The 19973-nt window shown below is 45.7% G+C and overlaps 1 protein-coding gene across 5 annotated transcripts in view; it reads right to left on the bottom strand.

Annotated features, from left to right (window-relative positions):
* MAPK6 (mitogen-activated protein kinase 6) overlaps positions 1 to 19705 on the bottom strand; it is a 30683-nt gene extending 10978 nt beyond the window's left edge. Inside the window, exons 1-3 of one of the 5 annotated variants that reach the window (XM_084293590.1) lie at positions 8955 to 8970; positions 8345 to 8411; positions 8106 to 8228 (exon numbers count right to left, since the gene is read on the bottom strand). The gene's annotated coding sequence lies outside the window, so the exon portion shown is untranslated. Of the gene's footprint in view, positions 1 to 3727; positions 3883 to 8105; positions 8229 to 8344; positions 8418 to 8950; positions 8971 to 19559 lie in introns of those variants that run through there. The other 4 variants (XM_084293589.1, XM_084293591.1, XM_084293592.1 and 1 more) reach the window with 4 other exon arrangements.
* Positions 19706 to 19973: the final 268 nt, after the last annotated feature.

The raw sequence follows: 19973 nt of genomic DNA, 5'->3' as shown, positions 1-19973 counted from the left end.
TAAACATAAAGGTTCTCCAAGCTATCCTATTAATTACGTGAATGTATTCTCTTAAAACTGTGCTAACATTTCAGTGAAACAGCCAGGAACAAGCAAGACAAGTTTCCATACTCCTAGCAGCACAGCAACCAATAAATTATTAACATTTTCTAAACAACATCTTCTTAACTCACTAATCAGAATCGCACGCAGAAATAACAAAAAAGGCACACTAGCAAGCAACTAGGGCTGCTTTCACACACCAACCACCACCACTCCTAGGGCTCAGGTCTGCCCACCACCCAGACACTCCAGGCCACCACCTGGCTTGCATCCTCCTGCCCCAGCCACGCGGTGCCCGGGCACGCACCTCCACGTGACAAAGCATGCAAGGAAGGAAAGGTAACATGAGAAACATGCAAACATGCCATCCTCTGTTGGATTGTATACAAAAAAAAAAAAAAAAAAAGTCACCAAACTCAGTTGTTCTGCATGAACTGTTAAGATGTCCTCTGCTGCCTGGCCTCTTGATTTTTATTTTTTACGTAGACACCTAAAATCATTTTCTCCTTCACATGCACCAATTTCAGGCTCACTCATATGGAGCTGCTGCCTGTAAACTAGTTTATTTCACTCCAAACCATTTTCCTTTTAATCCTCCCCCCAATATTGTTACAGAAATTCCTTTTTGAAACTTACACATGCTTTAAATTTTGTGCTAACTTGAGGTCCAAGGCCTCTGTCCAAACATCCTGCATTAAGTTGTATTTTATAACCTTAGGACCATCTACTACCAGTTTTATTCTCCCCCCTAATTAAGCCCATTGTTTCACACTGCTGATGTCTTCAATGTGCGGCAGTGCTACATCGCTTCGCTCCAGTTGTGCGACACATCTGGAACCCCTACATCAGCTAGCTCCGCTAAACAACGCGGGAGCAGGCTCAAATACGTCCCACTGACTCATCAGCAGCAAGGAGCAGGATCTGCTCATCTCACCGCAGCTCAGCCGTTCCCCCAAACGCTGTGACGAAGCCATGGCAGCAACAGTAGGAGCAGCAGGAGAGCAGTGATGCCATTACTGCCTCTCTCAAGGGAAAGGCAGTCAGGAGGCCTGATTTCTTGTTCCGAACCCCTGACATGATGTATTTTTAATCATTGCCTTCTACTATGCTCTTCCACTAGATCACCAAGAGTTAAGACACTTTCAGAAGGAATATAATGATTTCTTAGCTAAATCATTCTGATTGAGAAAAACAACTTCTGATGACATACTCAATCTCTGGCAGCCTTCGGTTTGACCCCATCCTGCTACAAAGTTCCTATGCAAGTGGCTTAATCCCAAAGCCACAAAAAGCACGCCAAACAAGAGTCCTAGACAGATACACTCCCTCAGGCGAGAGGGGTAAGGACAATTCAAGATTGTCCTAGTGGAAATGTCCCATTATTAGAACAACTGAAATTAAGATTCAGTAATTTGGGAGCAATCTTTCACTTACTTTAACTGAAAACACAACAGGTGTGCAGCAGGTTCATGCAGACCCTCATCTAAACCAAAAAACACGTTTTTGAACTAACCCAGCATGTTAACTACGCTTCCCATCACCTCACCTTGCACACACAGCATCAAAGATGTACCTCTCACCTGAAAGTTAGGCAGCTCACCTACCACAGCCTTTCAACCCCTGCAGACCAAACCTTCCCTGCAGCAGCTCTCACAGCCCTGCTCGATTCGGGGCTGGTGAAGTGGCCGGACTTGTTTCCCCATCCAGAGTTAATAGCAAACAGACACTTCAGACAAATTGCTCTGTGGACCAGAAGTGGATAGGAGGGATGGAAAATAAAAGTTAACCCTAAACTTTCTTTCGTTCAGACTAAAACCGTAATTACTTAAAGGATAATTTACTAGAATGGGTCAAGGCATTTTTCAAGCCAAAATAAGCTCAAAGTAAAAATCTTTTCTTCTTTGCATTTCACAGTCACTTTTAACTTTGGAAAATGATTTTTTTTTTCAAAAACAAACATACTGATACTTCAAAGAATGACACCAACACAAATAAACTTTATACATTTTCAGCTTCAATGTCAGTCATAGCTATCAGTCCAACTGCCTGTCTGAAAATAAACAAGAAATTAAAAAACCTGACAAACCCTTCCTCAGTTACGTAACGTGCTCTAAAGGCCTGTAAACACGATAGACTATATTATAAAGAAGGGGTCTTTAATCAACCCAATTTGTGCTGAATTGGCCATTCACCCAGGCACTGATGTTTTTGCTTAGATTATCTGTCACCTTTCCACAACTACTGCTTTTTTTTGTTTTTAATGGTACTTTTATTCCTTCCTCCCACAAAGTTTAAAGAGGGAAACACCAAGATATTAGTTTCTTAAGTGGTTTACAGCTATGCCTTTAAAACGGATCAGTTCCCGGCAGCGGGCGACAGAAGTGACCCACAGAAGGGCTGTCCTCTTTGAAATTACACCTAGTGCTGGCAGACACCGACACACATGACTAGCTTCATGCATTATGCAAGCAGCCGCCTGAATTCGTGCTAAACTTCTGCATGTGGATTTATCACAGCTTTCAGGAAACAGGATGTACACTAAAACACGGTCAAGTACGAAACGTTTACTTTTTCCGAAATCCAAATAAGATGGAAAGATACAAGTTAATTCAGTAACGCAGGCCACATAATGATCGAATCATTACTCACAAGAGAAAGACTAGCAGTGACTAATGACATATTATACAACCTGCTAAGTACTATCCCTTCAACTATAAAAATACGGGGCACAGGAGGTTTTTTTACAGCCCAGCCACGTTGCAGTCAGTAGGCAGCGTGAGTCATCGCCGACCCACGGCACTGCCGCTTCGCTGCAGCCTCCTACTTGCTCCCCACACTGTTTAGAGAACTCTATCCTGGCAGCCGGCAAACGCTACTATGAGTTTATGAGTCTTCCGAAGGATCTGTAAAAGCACAAAGAAATCCACTCAGTTTCTCCCGCAGCATAAACAGACCCGCTGCGGCCCTCCCTCAGGACGGTTCAGGGGAAGCCACCACCCTGCCTGTGAATACCGAAAGCGGAGCCCCGGCTCCCCGCGGCCCCCCGGCCCTCAGCACGCTGCTGCCGCACGCCGGGGGGGCTTTTAACCGGTCCCGAGCGGCTCGGACGCGGTGACCCCAAAAGCAAGGGCTGCGCGCGAGGCCGACTGGCAGCTGCCGTCCCTTGCCCATCCCTATCGCCCACCTGGAGCCCACCCGTGCCCCGTGCCCGCTTCACACGCACCCCGACACGCGGCGCGGGGCGAGGAGGCGACGAGCGCGGCCCCTGCCCCCCGGCACGGCCACGCGCGGCCCCGCCCGGCCCCGAGGGCCCCCGGCAGCGCCCCGCCAGGTGCCCGCGCTGCCCGGCCGGGCCCCGGGGCAGCCCCCCCCGAGCCGCCCCCTCCGGCGGCCGCCGCCGGGCACGGGAGGCGCGGTGCCGGCCCTACCTTCAAACGCCCTTCAGGGCGCGGCGCCGCCCGCTGCCCCCGGCCCCGGAGCGGAGCCCGGCCCGGCCCCGGGAGGCGGCCGCCGGCCGGGGGCAGCTCCCGCCCGCCGCCCGCCGCCGCACTGCGGAGGGGCCGGGAGCGGGGCGCAGCGGGGCCGGCGGCAGGGAACAAAGCGCCTTTGTGCGGCGGGGCCCGGGCCCGGCCCCGGCCCCGCTCCCTGCCCTGCCCCGCCGCCCGCCTCGCCCCGCCGCACTCACGGGCCTTCCCAGGCTCATCGGGGGCTGCGCTGCTCACACGGCCGGGCCCCGCGGCCCCGACACCGGCTCCCGCCCGGCGCCCGCCCGCCTCGTCGCAGTCGCCGCCGCCGCCGCAGCCGCCGCCGCCATGTAACCCGGCGCGGAGGGCAGGGAGGGGCCGGGCCGCCGCCGGCTCCGCCTCGCCGGGCGGGGCGCGGCCGTTGCCGGGCGGCGGGGCCGGGCCCGAGGGGTCCCGGCGCGGGGGGAGCCGAGGCCCCGGCACCCGGCACCCGGCACCCGGCACCCGGCACCCGGCACCGGGCACGGCCCCCGCCAGCTCGGCCGGCGCCTCGGGAGGCCCGAACGCTGCGGCTCCGCTGGCAGCAGAGGCCCGCGGACACGAGGAGCGCCCCGGTACTGCCCCGGGCACCGCCTGCAGCCGCTGGGCTCCGCGCCCTGCCGGCGGCCTCCCCGGACCCACGGCTCGGCTGTGGTGGGGGGGCGCTCGGGCCGGGCCCTGCCAGCACCGCCGGGCAAGGCTGGGGTTGGCAGGTTCAGCACCGCCCTGGCGGAGACGAGGCACGGCGAAAGGAAGGCCGGGCACAGAGCAGGGAGCGGGGATGGCAGCTTCCCGCTGCAAACCCTCGCCTCCAGCAGCAGGCACAGGGCCTGTGGCAGCCTGGGCGAGGAAGAGGAGCAGAGCTGGAAGGCCCAGCACCAGCCGCCAGCTGCAGCACGAACAACCGCCGCGGGAAGGGGGCTCGGCCGCCCTCGCCTTCGGTGTCCGTCGTGGTCAGGAAGGGAGAACACCGTTGGAAGGGAACGACAGACAGCGGCTTTCCTTCTCAGATGGGGACCTTTTGACTAAGATTTTCTGCAGTTTCAGTGTCAGGAAGACCTGAATGTTTTCCCCACAAACATCTGCTGTGGCTTTCACCTCAGTAGATGCCAACCTCCTTGTTTCCTCTTTTGCAATTGCATCTTCCTTACCAGCAGAGGAAGAGACAATAAAATTATTTTTTTTTTTTCCTGAAAATTATAACTAAAATAGAGCAAAATACTTAAAAACATTAAAATTTTTCCCCGTGAGACTTTTATACAGCCATCTCACTGTAGGGAGAGATGTTTTCACAGATGCAGAAAGAGGCATGAAGATACCGGGTCTGCATGTAGCAGAAGTCTTGCAGTGCTACCCAACAGAGTTTCAGTACAGCTCTCAGGCAGGGGGGTTTCCCTGAATCCCTCATACACCTTTTCAGTGTAGGATGACTCAATATAAAACAATTAATGCTCATTTTTACTGGTTAAACAGATTATTTATGGCTAGAACCAGCATAGAAATTACTCAGTGCAGAGGGCTTTGTGCCTCCCCCTGCTGCCATCCAGATAGCACCATCCAATTGACCCTTTCAGTTTTAAATCACAGAGCTTGTTTTCTTTTTGCTTTTGATTTTAATAAATGTGCTGCCATGTTGCTCCAACTCAGTAAGAAAAGTCTCCCGGCAGTAACGGATGCAGGCAGAATCCGCATTGTTCTGTGGAGTAAGTTAGAAAGGGAAGAAAAGAAAAACAGTTCCTTAGCACTTCAGTAGCCTGATGCCTGACGAAGAGGTGGCTTGGGGCACAGTCCCAAGGCATGTGTACCTGAAAAGAAATCTACAGATGAGGCTGCCAGAGGCCTGCAAGTCTGCTGAGGCTGCAATGCAGCTTCTTGTCACGGCTCTTGTAGGACAATGCATGTGTCTGCAACAGCAGTCCCCAGGCACCTCGGCCCTCCAGCGCAGGTCACAACCCTGCTCTCTGGCTCTTTCAAGCCAATTAAAATAAAGGGCTCTATAGAATTATTATTATTATTTTTATTTTTTTAAGAGCATGAGGGCAGAAATGTAGGGGGAAAGCGTTGAAAAGAAAGAAAAAATATCAACAGGCCCAACCTTTGCCGTCCACCAAGCAGGAACGTGGAGCAACATGAGCTACAACCAGCTACCAGTTTGCTGTGGCCTCAACCTACAGTATTACCCCTCTTCACCTGCCCAGCAAAAACCAGGAAGGAAACCTCTGGCATAGCCCCGCTGGCACTGCTACCACTGCTCGACTGCACGAAGACGTTTGCTCCCTGAACAGCTGCATCCAGTCTTACTGGGAGCGAGAGAAGAGGGGATGCTTGATAATTCAGTACAGTACGAGTACCATGCACACAGGAGTCAGCAGACAAACTGTCACTGTACATTGCAATATTTGCTAATTTATAGGCACCCAACTACGCTGCCAACAGTGGAGAAAAGTCAGAAAGGAAGTTGCAGCTCCTGGCCACCCAGCAGAACAGTGCTGGAAGATTGCAGCACTGGCTGCTCCAGAAGGCCTGTATTTAAATACAGTCTATAAAAAAACTGCAAGAGTGCTTATTTGGAAGAGGTGATGTTAGGACAGCAATGAGAGCCAAACCACAAAGGAGAATTTACTTGCATTAAAGAAAGAGATTTGGGACTCAAAAAAGGCAGGAGCAGCAGTGGTTGTATGTCTAAAAGCCAGAGCTATTTACTTAATTAAAGAATCCTTCCACCCATACAAAGTATTTTCTTTATGAGATTCAAAAATTTCAGCTGATCCTAGGGTACTGCAGTAAGAAAAAAAAAAGCAAAAAAAAAAAAAAAAAAGCTAAAAGAAAAAAAAAGCTAACACATGCTCACTCATAAATCTCACATAGTCCAGATGTACCACTGTTTTTCTGGGATCCTAATTAAAAAAATAATATCTTTTTTTCCCCCAACATTTTTCTCTGCCATTCGAAGAGCATAGTCTGTGCAAGGAGCTTGTGAATGAGGTCCTTCAGTCTAGAGGAAAATCATGCCTCAAGGGACTGGCACAGGAATGGTGCTTGTTTTCAGCCTCACTACTTACGGAGTCATCATGCACATGATTTAAGAGTTGCTCAGAATTTAATTGTGTGTCATGTTGCACTTTATAGCTATCTAATCCAGAAAAATTGCTAATCCATACCCAGATTTCTTATAGCCTATTGATTAGGTTGTAAATTACTGGGTCATATTGTTTCCACATTTCCCATATGAACACAGTTGGGTAGCTCATAGATGATACATGATACCATCCCATTCGAAAACATTTGCAGATATTAACTGTCAGTAAAATGCAGAGTAAGAAAAGAACTGGTCTTAGAAGGCCATAAAGCCCAGCAATTAAAAAATAATTAGAACTGAAACAATGAGTCATTTATTAGATCCAAATTCAAAAAGATCAAACAGCAAATTCCAGTGTAATATTTCAGTCCAAGTATGAATCATTACTTGTGGCATAAAAGGGAATGAAGTATTTTTTTTAAGTAGCCACACCCATTACAATTGGCAAGGGAAGAAAGATTTTGACAAGACTTAAAAAGGTTGCCCAAGGTGACTTGGCTGCTCCAAGCTTTTGTCTCAGTTTCACTGCTTCACGGAGCTTCGCTGTGGGAAATCACTGTTTTCTGAGCCTATACAGCACTCTGATGATCCCAGGTATTTTCAGAAGAGGCTGAACTTAAGCCTGTAGCTCACACTGAGCGGACTCCCCTCTCAACGAAGGTGTCTCTGGTGACACCTGATGGATGCACCGCAGGTCCTGTGGGGTCAGCTCCCAGGCAGCCAAATTTGTCAGGACACATGGGAAGAGTCCAGAAGCACACGGTACTGGAGGAACTGCTGGCACCGCAACCCATGCGCCCTGCTGGAGGCAGGGACAGCTGCCTCTGCCAGCAGATGGTTTTAAGGGCTGATCACGTTTCTTACCACGGCCTAGGATGCATTTTGCATGGGCATGGGGATGGGTTTGGAGAGCAAATCCAATTTAGCAAAAGAAAATGGGGAGGGCTCTGAGAAACATGGTTTCTGCTGCCTCCTTGGCATACCTGTGCTCTGCAAGGGTGACCAGGCCCCTAAACGTGGTTTGGTTTTCCTGGCACAGCTCCCAGGATTTTTGTAATGGTTTGTTTGGGTCGTCTTTAACTGCTGCCTTCTCCAAGTAGCCTAGTTCTCTGCAGGTGCTAAGCAAAGTCCTTACAAACCACTTGCTCTGCCAGGTTAGTTTCATGCTGCTGGCATACAGCACAGAAGTCTAGTTAACATCGGGTTTCACTGACAAGCCAGCAGCCCAGGTGGCTTCATTTCTTGGGCACACAAACATATTTTCCTAACAAACACACTCTGGATTTGCTGACTTTAATGCTTTCCCAATAGATTTTAAAGTCAACTTCATGCCAACATTATTAGCAGTTAACCACACAGAAGTCATCATCTTAAAATATTTTACCAAAATTTTGTGTCAAAATTCTTTCTTAGTTAAATTCTGCTTGACAATAGCCAAAACTATCTTGCACAGACAGCATGCTGTCACTTCATGTACTCACTTGGTAGAACTGAGTTTGCTGGAGCAAGCTTTGTACCCATCTACAGTTTGATCAGGAAAGAAGATATGAGATCATTAGGGGGCTTAGAAGAAAGGAAAAAGGCAAACCCTAAGATCTTCATCCCTGTGTGAAACAATAGAAAAAATGGAAAAGAGCAGACTGTTAACAAAGAGACCAATGCAAACCAAAGGTAGCAACGGACAAAGGGCAAATGAAGGTGGAGAAAGAAAGTCACTCACAGAAAATGTTTAACTTTGAGGTTGGAAATAAATGGGTTCTGTGACATACTTTGGAAATTCTGTGATTCTGCAGGAAAAAAAAAAAAAAAAAGTCATTAAAAAACTAAAACAGAACAAGTCATCCTTCCCCCTTGACGACCCTTGGTAGGTCATCAGCAATCTAGGACACTACAGTACAGCTTAGCTGCATGCAGACTCTCCTCTTAATAGCTCACGTTTTTATTAAGACAGGCAATTCTATTGCCTACTTTTTCTGTGTCTTCACCAACATTTAGCACATGGATAGAGCAGCTGCCTAAAGGAGAAGTTGGCAAAGCCCTGGCAATACTGGAAGATGAAGAAAATTTGCCTTGTAGCTGGGTCATCACTGAAAGCGGCAGCCTCAGTGTGTGAAATTCACTTGCAAATTCACCGGAGCTCTCCCATATTTTTCTGCTTTTTTTTTTTTTTTTTTTTAATTCCTTGCTGTCTAACCTTGCATAGAGGTAGCTATCAATATGCACAGAATAGCAAGCAGACAGAAAAATTTACCGAGGTAGGCAATGAAGGCCGTAGGAAACCAAAGTGTGTGTTAGGTTTAATGACATTTTAAAGGATGACTAGTACCAACATTTGCATGCTTGGGTGCTCCAAGTGATCTGCATTTCTTCAAACTTCCCAGTGCGGGACACAGGCGTTGTGCTGTAGTGATGCTGTAGATCCTGTCAGTGGATGAATCTACAGATGAAAAATATTCTACAGAAAGCAGAACAGAACTGTTGTGACAAGGCAAAGCATAGGATGAAGTGGAAACAAGAAACACCAAATGTTGGTGTCTTTTTTCAGCATTTCAGGTACAAGGCAATTGTGTGTGACAGTCCTCCCCCATTCAATCCTGCCTCCTGACTGCACTGAGGCGCTGCTCTGAGCCCCACATCCAACATCTCAAGTTTAGAAGCAGTTTAGAGAACATGCCCGCTCGCAGAAGTGGCACCAAAGCAATTATCTAAGGCTTCTCTGTGCTAGTTGTTGCACTGGATGCAGTGCTGCTGTCATGGTAAGGAAGCATATTGCTGTACAGATGTCATTTAAATATCTGTAATACCTTGGGTATTCCAGAGTGGAGACATGCCCTGGAAGCAGGATGGGGTGGTCTCTGCAAAAGCAAAATGCATTTGTTTTTGGATAGCTACTGGAAAGTACTCCAGCTCTTGAGCAGAAGTTAAAAAGGTCTGAAGATGGATTTATGTAGAAGAATTATATCTCCTTCTAGAATTACCGCATGTAACTGTAGAAGGATACATATGTCCATGCGGAACTATTCTTGTTCATTCCTGTAGAACAGTAAGCCTTCCTACATGAAGCATTTTGCAGCATTTTAATTGCTCTTGCATTACACAGATAAAGCCTCTGCTGTGCAATTGTAAATACAGCTGGTGCTGCAGTGCTCGTCATTTACAGAGAAAAAAATCACACTAACATTTGCTAACATTTTCACCAACACCAGAATCTTCTTGAAATACATTTACAAAGGGCAAAGCTCAATACAAATACACGTGCAGTAGTTGATACGCTTATTTCAGCCTGAGGCTACGCAACTTTTACATATCAAATAGCAACAAAAGCTATCTGTGAGCTCATAAGGGGAGAAAGGAGGCACAGGGAGTGAGTTGAGACATTTCAAACACTTTCAAAGATTGCTTTGCAATAAACTGCACATGGACTGGTGCACAGCCAGGAGCAAATCTTTGTCAGTGATCAAGAAGAGACCTGGTGCTGCCAGGAGACCTTTGGGGACTGGAAAGCAGTACTAATTGGTCGTATTGAAGGAGTCGCAGACCTCTATTGCTGCTTAGCTTTACCTCCTGCAGGGGCCTTCATGACTGGGATGTTGACTCAAATCCAGCCTTGGCTACACGAGTCACAGTGGTACTTCAGTGAAAACGGGATAAAACAAGCTGGATGTTGAGGCACATGAAGAAATAGTATCTTTGCAACTAATTCATGACCTCTCAGGCAGAGACACCTCCCATTCACTTTGCCCTGCACACAGCAGTGCCCGTGCCCAAAGCTCATGGGTGCAACTGTTTGACAAGTAAAAGTGTGCTGGATGGTGAAAGATCAACAGGCAAGAAGCACTGTGCCTGCCAGCAGGGTCGAGGCAGGCGGGTGGGCAGCTGATGAGAGTGCTGCTGCTCAGGGTTGGCTGTGGCCAACACTCTTCAGCATTCCCAAAATAGCGCTTAGCAGCAGCAGCATATCCACTTGGAAGCACGCTGCTCCTCTGAGTGCCTCCTACTGCCGCTGTCAGACTCCTACCACAGCCACTCTCCTGAAGCCAGAGAGAGAGGAAACCTGAGCGTCATCAGCAGTGCTAATTACCTTCTTGTCTTTTTTTTTTTTTTTTTTTTTTTTTTACCTTCAGTGGATATCAGAAATGTGGGAAATCTACCATCAAATTAGATGGCAAATATTCAGCATTGCACAAGCTAACCTAAGTTGCTTTTGTTACATCTTCAGACATCAAAACCCAAGGTTTTATTTTAATAACAGAGAGCTCTGGAGAGCTTCTGTACCTTAATATTCCATAACTTCTTTTTTCAGTACATATTGCATTATCTATTTCTAAAGGTTTTCAATATAACTATATGGGACTATTTATTTCCTCACATTCTCCAGCCCCATTATACCTTAAATTTCATTATGATTTTCTAGGATATTTCAGATTTTCTCACCAGTTTTCAGACACTTGCTGTGAAGGAACACATTTCTGAACTATTTGCTTTCTCATGAAATCTGGGTTTTGCCATGTGCCAGAATCAGCAGACATTTTATAAATAGCTTTGGACAGATGACAGGAAATGATGCAAGATCTCAGTCCACTCCACAGAGGGCAACTGTCTGTAGTGCTCAGGAAAGAGGGACTTGTACCATTGACTACTACACAGAAAAAAAATAATAATAATGCCCAGAAGCATCATTTACAGCAGAGGGTATCAGCCTTATGAAACACAGGATCTCTAGGCTCATTACAGCTCTAGCAAAAAATAGACTTGCTTGCAACAACACTACAATGAAAAACAGGAAAAATATTTTTTCCTTTGAAGAGGAAAAATTGAGTAGAATTGTCTAAACTTGCTTTGTCTTTTACTGTCGAGGAGGGGCTTTCCCCTCCTTACATGCTATTAGTGCCAGCACACGCACTGGAGATCCTCCAGACTCTGACTGGTGCCAAACAGTGGGATCATCTTCTTACCCTGGCATTTCCCAGCAGCTTCAGCAAAGTCTCTTCCAACTCAAACTGCTTTAAATGGGCTCCAATAATAGCTGCTCGGAGGTTAATCTTTATCTATTCATTTGACCCCAAGTACTATCTGTTCCTCTTTGCGATAGCAGGACAGAACAGAGAAGCAGTTCCCTGTCTCATTTTGTTCCTATCAGCCTCCGTGAAGGTAAAGCCCAATGATTTATCCCCACATAAAGCATTTATTTGGAATAGAGGCAAACTCTCAGCTCTCTTAAGTCCATGGCAGAGCTCTCAGCAGATTTAACCGCAGCTCAGCAACTGCAGCCTTCCCCCAGCGCCTCACTGCCAAGGTGCTCCTCTTCCTAACCCCAGCAGGCAGCCCACTCCTTGCCATGCTTTTGCGCCACCAATGACCAAACCACGTGCTGTACACAGAAGACCACAAGCAGCAGTAATAAACTGTGCACCTCCCACGTCTGAGACCCGCACGTTCCCACACCGGAGCTGAGCAGCGTGCAGGGCCAGGAGAGCTGGCCTCAAAGAGGCCACGAACCAGTCTCCGGTCTGCAGCAGGCACTACAAGTGCAGGAGCGTGTCTGTAACACAGCTCTGCCCACAGGCATCGTCACAGCCACCCACCGCTGTTCCTCCTGCAGACCCGGCATCAGGCCTGCTAGCCTGAGACTTCTGCAGGTATTTTTCTTCAGCCAATAATTACATATTTGACCCTTCTCGTGGCCATACCTCAGAGGCCTCCTGCTTTCAGACGTGGAGAATCTACTCATTGTTACCTATCTGTTCCCACGACAGATAAAAAAGGTTGCAATTCGAAAAAGGATACTCCCTATCTATGAAAGCAGTAAAGGATACATGATGCATTTTTAAAGCTTTTGTACTGAGTAGCTGATTTTACCAATGCTCTAAATTTATACAACTCTAAAGAGGAATTTGATTTTTTTTTTTCCAATTGGAGGCGCTAAATTTGACTGATTTTTTGTTATTTCTGAAATATTACCTCTATCAGAAGTATGACAAGCAGTGTTGAAACTGGGCCGTCCCAAACCTTCTCCCTTAAAGGCTGTGCAAACAGAAACAGAATACATCTGCCTAGGTATAAATTCCAGTAAATAAAAGCAAATCTACTTGTTAGTGGGTGTTCACACACTGTGTGTGTGCGCGCACGAGAGAAAAAGAGATTGAGAGGGTAAAAGAGAAGGTGGCCAAGGCTGCCAGCCTTTGCAGAGCTCGGTGAGAATGCCAGTGCCCGAGATCCAACTGTCCCTAATGATCACTAGCATATAAAACAAACAAACAAACAAACAAACCAAACCAAAACAAAAACACCTGGAACTTTAAACCCAGACTTTGTTCTTTTCTGTGCTTGGAAAAGAAAACATGTCTATCTTTTTTTGTTTCTTGACCTCTGAGAAAACATGTTCACATGCCTGTTCATTGAACTGCTAAAGAGCCTGCTCCACAAAGACACACTTCTCTTGTACAGAGCCAATGCAGACTGCTTCTCAGAAATGCCTCCACAGGACACTGAGTGCTAAGAAGTCACCAAGAACCAGCTCGAAATAGAGAAAGTTATCTAGTATAGGTAAATATTTCACTGTATCATTATGCCTGCAGGTTCTATCATGATCTGAGTAGCAAGATTGACTTTGCAAGTGAGCTGGAATTAAGAAAGATTAAAACAGGTAGAGAAACCCTCCACTTTCTAGTGTATCAGCATTCTCTTATCTCCAGCATTGAAATCTCTAAACAGATTTCAATTACATTTGGTCCAATGCTGTTAAAACCAAAACTTAAGAGATAACATGTACATCTAAAGCTGTATTTAGTGGCAAGGGAAAGATATTCTGCCCTCATTCTCTGCGTTTTATCAAACACTGGAGAAGCATTTAATCCTTAGTTAAAATCAATAAGCCTATTTTAGTAAACAGAAAAGTTGCTAGCCATTATCTCACATTTCTTCTTATTGTTTAATCTAGACACTCCCAAAACAAAAGCATGAGAGATGATTCAAAGAAGCAGAGTTTCAACCTTTGGACCAGCGGTAATTGCAATACGTCGTTCTCATGATTGCTGCAATTCAACAGACCTCGGTGTCATCACAGATGTGCCCTGTGACACTGTACTGGCTGACAGCAAGAGCTGTTTTATGGTCTGTATGTCTGATGTCCCCAGCAGCTCATGGTGCCACAATCCAGCTGAAAGGCCAGTTTCTGTTCCCTTGCATCCAGTGTCACGGAGGATAGGTGTGCAAGGGCATTCACTTGTGCTCAGTAGTGGGAGAATATTTGTGATAAGGTCAGTCTACACAGTGGGAGATTCCACTTAGTCACCCAAAGCAACAAACAATTAGGCTTCAGCCACCAGACAACAGTGGGAAAACTCTTCCTGGCAGTCTGTGCCTTGACACAGCAGACGCAGGGACAGACTGCAGCCTACAAATCTCTAAGCTTTTCTTTGTTGCTTACTTCTCCAGGACAGACGGCCTCTCTAGCTACAGACTTCTGGAAAAGTTATCCCAGAAGCCAAGGATGGGCACAAGTCTCACCTCTTGCCATCAGAGTTGAACCACCCTGGCAGGGCTGGACAAGGAGTGTCACTGCTGCTGCCCCAACCGTGCTGCTCCAACAGCAACCCCAAGGAGGACTTAGGACTCTCAAGCCCATCTGCTGCACGCACACACACACACACACACACACACTTGCTGTTTTCCCCCTCAACCCAGCACAGGTTTCAAGATGTTGGCTATTTATTTTCTCATGACAGATTACCCAAGCTGGTATTTCCACAGCTGCACGGACTATCTACTTGAGAAAAATGAGATTATTATGGTCTGTGATAATACCCCCATTTAAATAATTAAGGCAATCCATTCGCTCATAGTAAAAATTATTCAAGGACTATATGTACAATTTGCGATCAAAGTACTGCCATGTACACAGTGTTTATCATCCTGGGTCCAATGATACCTGTTAGTAAACAACGCAGATGTAATCACTGATAGGAGGAATGGTAAATCAGTGGCAAGGCTTCAACAGTCCATTGTCAGGTTGGAAAACTTCAACCAAGAACCTGCAGTAACTGCTGAAATCAAATGAAACAGCAGGGCAGTAACAGAAACTTTTGAACCTTTTTACACAGAGGAGCAAGAAAATTTATCTTCTTGATTGCTGTAATGTTTCAGATAGCAGGAGAACATGGGAATATGGGCCTTAATGTCAGCTAGTAAAGTTCCCTGACCTTTCAAGGGAGCTGTATCAGCCCTGACAATCACAGTAATCAGAACAAGCTCTATCTGCTCCGGCACAGGTTGACTGCACGAGCAGATACTCCTTTTTCTTCTTGCAAGTGCTCAGTGCTCTGCTCCATTCGTTGCACAAGATAGATAGTGCTCACCTGATTAGCAGTAATTGGATACCAAGAAAAATAAAATCCATGTACTGCCCTGTGTCTTATTCATCACGTATTGTCCTGGTCTGAGGACAGAAACACAGAAGAATTTTCTACTTTACAGAGTTTAAGGGCTCTGCAAATACCCATTAATTTACTTTCTTCAATCTTCACGGCTACCAGGATATTATCATTTCCGCTTCCCTGAAGTGAGTCACAAAGATCAGGGTCACAGTAGCCTTTAATAGCAGATGCACAATTTGAGATTCCTAGAACATTTCAAAGTGATTGGTACTTTATTCCCCCACTCAGTTTTTCAAAGTGATTGGTACTTCTTCTACCGCTTGCAGATCCCAGAAGCTCTGAATTCTCAGCTTTTTGCAGATTATTCTAGACTCTGTCCAGGATGTTGGATTTTCCCCACCACCAGAACATCCCCAAGAAGCTGTGTTTGCACACCCTCCATGCCAGCCTCTCCACTCCCTTTCAGCCACTCGACCAACTTCTCCCAGTCTCCTCCCATCTCCCAGTCAATTCCCAGGTTCTATTTGCTTTTCTCCTTTCCAATTCAAATCTCATTTTTACAAGTTTTATTTTATTTTATTTTTTCCCCAGCCTATTCCTTAAAAATTCCATACCTATTCAGTCCTTTTTTCTTCTGCTTGTGAGCCAGGCAGCTGCCTCCAGTTTCTTACCTTGAGCCAACAGAAGCCATTAAAAGCTGATCATGGGAGGAACAGTCCGCTTATGTTCAATTAAGGAGCCCAAACCCAACACAGCCTGCAGCAGTCCATGGATGCAGTCACAGGAAAATTCCTGTTCAGAAGTTAGCTCAGCTGGAGCACGCCCAGTACTGACAGACTGCTTGGGGAATTCATCTGCTACCACTTCTATCCAGTCTCCAAAACCTAAGGTCTCCCATTCAAAGACATCAGGCAATTTTCCACAAAGATAAAAAAAAAAAAAAAAAAAAGCATTTTTGATTCCAGATTTTAAGAGTGTGTTCCTGTCGTAGCACAGGCAAGGGACTTCTAAAGACTTTTTGTTGACCTGCTTTAAGGGTAAGATAAAATCAGTGCTCTCCTCCAAACCAGTTCTTCTAAAATGACAAAGCATTTGAGCTAAATTTTCCAGCAAAGTTCAGATTTGGGAACATACCTGACACAAAACCTTTCCATGGAAAGAGTTAGCAGTCAGCAAAGTCGTGTCTATCAAAAAAGAGCAAGCACTGGGGGCACCACAGCAGTCCTAACACAGGAGCTCCCCAGCCTCACCAGAGCCAGCAAGTGGCTGCAGGTGCAATGTTCTGCCTAGCCATGTCGCTGCCCTACAGCTGCTCCCCACACGTGTGCCTGCTCCCCATCACTTCTCTTTTTGGGCAAAGGGACAGACGCATGCACAGCTTCTTCTCCACCTTGCCCAGACACCCAACACAGGCTGCATTGCACTTCCAGGTGGCCTTTACCTGATGTGTCCCGGGGGCTGGAAAGCCACTAGCCTTGTTGAGAGAGGTGGTGGGATGAGGGCCTTCCTACACAGGGACACATTAGGGCTAAAAAAGGGTGGGTTGCAGAGAGTTTCTGAGACCGAAGGAGCACTGTTGGTGTGCTCTCCATGGGTTGCTGAGAGGTGGCTGGGGGTACAGGGAAGACTGCACAGTGGCATTGAACGTTCAGCACTGGGGCTGTGGAGTGCCCCATTCAACGTGTCCCATCATGTTCTGTTCTATACAATTATTCGGGTTCTATGAAATAGTCTCCAGTGTCAGCTTCTCCATAATCTCAGCCTTTGGCTGGCTGTAGGAACGCAGGAGATGGGAAGAGAAGTGGCAGGAAACATTAGCCTGCCTTTTTGATGGTTACAGAGGCTGTACCTTCTTATTATTTCCATGCTATCATACATGACAAGCACTTCAAGACTCCCCTCCTGTCCCCTCAATCCTATCATGAAAAGCCAGGTTTCACAAAGCTGTTTTCCAACATGTCAAATTCAGGTCAAATGACAGTTTTATGAAGACAGCATTAACTTCTGATGGAGCATAAGCAAGCAGGTCACTGAGCTGAAGAGCACAACTCAGTGTCCTGATGCCTTTCCTGGATTACAGGCACAGCCCTTCAGCCCTAGCAGAGGCTGTTCCAGCTCCCTGTCATCCCGTGGCTGGCCTGGGCCTGGAACCTTTACTGAGTTATGGGCATGAGCAGAAGATCCTGAAATGAGACAGCTCCATCCTGCTGCTCCTGCTTGCACAGGCTGGGGCCACAGCACAGCCATGAGCTCACCCAATCCCACACCGCTGCCACCCTGCAGGACTTTGCCTGCGCTCACCTGCTGCTGGCAGCTGGGCACCCACTGCAGCTTCAGCATCTCACCTGAAGGAGGTACACAAGCTGCTTGTGATCCTTCAGCAAAATGCTGAGAGCTGTCACAGGCAGAAGCCTAGGAAATATGTCCCCAGATCCACCCATCTCTTCTTTAAAACAAATCTTGATTTGTGCTGGTGGTGGTGGCAAAGAGCAGTTGCTGCCCCCAGACTACCTTCAGTTATCTTTTCCCATGTGCAGAGATGAAGCACTGACACTCCTCTCCCTCTGCAGAGAAGACAGCATTTGCAGTAATGAAGCTGTGCTTATATAAGCTTCAGAGAATGCCAAGTTGAATGTCTGACGGAGGAAAAACTCCTGCTAAAAAACTATTTTTTGTCTTTTGCAGAGATCTAATCTATCTTCGATGCATTCCTGACCTTCAGAAAGTATTTCCATCTCACACATTAAGTATAGCAATCCTCTTAACAAGGGAACATTTTGTTAGAGCTTTAAATTGTGTTACGTAAATTATTTGTAGTTCTGACAGCAGGTTTCTCTTCCGTCCATGAGCACAGTTGTTACGAGATTGCTACAAGGTTCATTTGCAATCACAGCAGATAATCATCTGAAGGGACTCTTTGTAATGGGATCTTATCTAGAGATATGCTACAAGTTTAATAAGATATAGTTGGTTTTGTTTTGTTTTGTTTTCCCCCTATTAAAGCAACATATTTGTCAAATAATTTGCAATATCTTCACTTCACAATAATTAAAAAACAAACAAACAAAAAACCAAACAAACAACAAACACCATGATGTGAATTGTAAGTTAAAGAAAATAAAAATCATTTCCGACTCCCATGAACTTTAGGAGGAACAGAACACACACAGGAAAAGGAGTCTGTATAACTATATATACAGAGAGAGAGAGCATACTTAGCTACCTGCCGGTGAAATCCTGCCTGGGATGAGCATGTCCCAGTCTATTAGCTTACCCTTGCTGGCTACAACGGGAATTGCAAGCAGTCAGGCTTGGGTGCTTTGTATCCAGTGACGTACTTGTTCAGAAAAAAAGGTATTGAGTTGAAAAGTAAGAAGTAACAGCATAACTTCTAACATTACATCAGGGAGCTCAGTGATTGTAGAAAGACATTTTTCAGCCCTCTGTTTTCAGTCTTCCTTCTCACCACCTCCCCTAGCCAGAAATGTGGTTAGGCATTGATTTTGAACGGGAAAAGTTCACAGGCAGTAGAAAATCTCCCTCCTCCCTTCCTCTGGTCACTGTTAAGGCTGTCTGGAAAACAAGGTTTCTACAAATTTCCTAAGGAGTGGGAAAAGAAGGGCACAGTTTATAAGTTGGGCCACACTCAATTCTTTTTTCAGGTTCCCTATTACATTCATGAGGTATTTAAGAAAATCAATAAAACAATCATTTATTCAAATTGAAAGCATTTTGTTTGACTTGAGGACACTGGTTGCTAATCAACATTTTAAAATGAGAATTTTCAAATCAAAATATGGACATTTCATTTTAAAGCCTTTGTAAGAGCATTTCAGATTTTTTCTTCCTAAATAACAAGAGCAGTGAATTAAAATTCAAGGAAGTTTGGGAAAAAATTCATCCAGAGCTCAGTATAAGCAAATGGGAAAATCCGGGAAAACTGATTTCTCCAGAGCAGTGGTCCAGAAACCAACAAAACCAGCCACCATGAAAGCACAACAAGGAGTGACATTTTAAAAGAGAAAGAATGTGTGGGTTTATTAAACCACACGTACACACATGCACAAACACACGAAACAGTCAAAAGATGTTTAGCGGAGGAGGACCTTTATCCACAGAACTTAACATTTCATAACATTTTCAAATCTGTCTGTGAATACTTTACCTTTGTATTTCTAGTCTTACTGAGCTAACTCCTAGTGTTTTCTCTCTCTTTCATAGCCCTTCTTTTCTTTGTTTAATGCTAAATATTTATTTTCATTAGTCTTTACAGATTTGTCTCACAAGTTATCGGCAGTCACTCTTACAATACTTTACAGAGAATGCAATGTGTTAGTACTTCTTAGTACAATGTTAGTTATTCCTCTTAATTATCTAGAGATATCATCTGACTAATATATAATGCTTTCATTTATATAAAAGACAATATATTCTTATTTTGGCAGTTCTCAGAGAGAGAGAGGTTTTTAAATGTTAGTTTGCTTGCTCTTAATCCTTCATATGCTTTTCTCTCTAAACAAACAAATCTCATAAGAGAATACACACAGACATTGAACTTACCATTACTGAAGCTATCTTTTGACTTCCTCAGTATCATAAATATTTAAGCAGAAAGAACAGAACAAAACATTTATTCTAGTGACACCACACCAGAACTAACAAACTGATTTTTAAAAAGTAGTACACAACAAGTGAGAAGGTCGACCAGAAAATGCTAGTCAGGAATAGCTGTGATCTGATGAGGAGAAGGTTATGTTTCTGTGATATGAGTAGTGCACAGCTGTTACTCTAGTAATAATTCATCATATTAATATTTAAATGAGAGGAGGAGGAGGGCATGAGATTATGAGTGACTCAATGGTCCCTCCCTGTCCTTAAGAAAAATAGGCCACCAATACAGAAAGAGTATTAGGCGCTATAGAGTGGGAAGGTTTGTTTTCATTACCTCTTGAATAAAAGTGGGCAAACTGGTCC

The sequence above is a fragment of the Netta rufina genome, assembly GCF_964035555.1.
Source record: "Netta rufina genome assembly, chromosome: 11".
Taxonomy (NCBI): Eukaryota; Metazoa; Chordata; class Aves; order Anseriformes; family Anatidae; genus Netta; species Netta rufina.
This window is presented reverse-complemented; position numbering and strand designations above follow the sequence as displayed.